The sequence below is a fragment of the Elephas maximus genome, chromosome 1 (genome assembly GCF_024166365.1).
Source record: "Elephas maximus indicus isolate mEleMax1 chromosome 1, mEleMax1 primary haplotype, whole genome shotgun sequence".
Taxonomy (NCBI): domain Eukaryota; kingdom Metazoa; phylum Chordata; class Mammalia; order Proboscidea; family Elephantidae; genus Elephas; species Elephas maximus.
In genome coordinates, this window is record NC_064819.1 from 84,085,565 (window position 1) to 84,087,007 (window position 1,443).

The 1,443-nt window shown below is 44.4% G+C and overlaps 1 non-coding gene across 1 annotated transcript; it reads left to right on the forward strand.

Moving 5' to 3' along the window:
* Positions 1–1,138: 1,138 nt before the first annotated feature.
* TRNAP-UGG (transfer RNA proline (anticodon UGG)) lies at positions 1,139–1,210 on the forward strand. The gene has a single exon. It is a non-coding gene; the product is annotated as a tRNA-Pro (tRNA).
* Positions 1,211–1,443: the final 233 nt, after the last annotated feature.

The window sequence follows — 1,443 nt, forward strand, 5'->3', positions numbered from 1 at the left end:
TTAGTTCCTTTAAAACTGATGGAGTGTTGAAGTTTCTCCCACCTCTAAAATGTTTTGTGGGAATGATTGTAAAATGAGGGATGGAGACGGAGTTGTGGACCCAGAACTAAAGGGACAAGCTCAGAAGGTGTGACTTGACAGGAGCAATGAGAGTCAGCTGGAAAAGGGATGTTGGCAGGGCACTGATCCAATTAGAAGTGAAGTTCAGTTAGCCAGTTCCACTAGAGCCGGGGGCTGCTGGTGGTCTAAAGAGACCTCAATTTGGAGTCATTTTCCATGTGATATATGTTGGAGAGGTGTGATCTTCCGGGGACTTTCCTGGTGAAGGCAAGTAATTTTCATTTAAGGTATCTGTTGGCTAGTGTACCTTGGAGTCGACTACCAGAGTGGGAAGATCCTAGAAACAGAAACGGTTATTCAGACTACAATCCAGTTAACCTTCTCATTGTGACAGCGATAGACAGTATCCACATGAATGGTTTTAGAAAGGGTGGCATTTAACCCAATGGCCTCTTTCTAGGCAACTCTTAGGGTTTTTATTTTTTGCTTTTTGGGGGGGTGAGGGAGAAGCCGCACAGAAAAAATATCAGTTTGCTTTTATGAAAACAAGAGTCATCACCAAGCTAGTCAGCCATCAGGTGGTGTAGTTCAGTGCTAGAAAGCGTGCTTTGCATTCATGGGTTTTCTGCTTCAATCCCTGGCACCTTCTCTTCACTTTTTAGCAACCCTCATCGTCCTCATGTCTTTTATTATGTTTACCCTTCTCACAAGAAAAGGAAGCCAATGGTCCAACTGATTGCTTTTAGCGTTCTCCCATTTCTGCTTCCTGGGGCTTAGTATCTGCCAGGGCAGGGCGTCAGCAAAAGAAAGACAAGAAGGAAGGGAAAAAAAGGAACCAGTCCTTACCCCAAAGCAAGAAGGATTTTGCCAGAACAACTGGTCCATAAATACTGGGTTTTAGTTAGCATATCATGGAATATCAGGGTAGAAAAAGAAGGACGGAGAGAAAGGAGAAAACTAAATGGCCCAAGGAAAAATTTTTAGTTCTTTTAATCATCTAAGCAGTCCTACCTGCTCAGTCAGACTAGAGGAAACCTTAAAGCTCTTTCTGGTGCCCATAACAGTAGCCTACGGTGGTGGCTCGTTGGTCTAGTGGTATGATTTTCGCTTTGGGTGTGAGAGGTCCCGGGTTCAAACCCCGGACGAGCCTTTGTTTTCCTCCATTCATTATTGGAAACCCTGGTGGTGTAGAGCTAAGAGCTAAGGCTGCTAATCAAAAAAAAAAAAAGGCTGCTAATCAAGTGGTCAGCAATTCAAATCTACCAGGTGCTCCTTGGAAGCCCTAAGTGGCAGTTCTACTCTGTCCAGTAGAGTCAGTATGAGTCGGTAGCGACTCCACGGCAATGGGTTTGGTTTTTTGGTTTAGCGCACAGTGATTAAGAA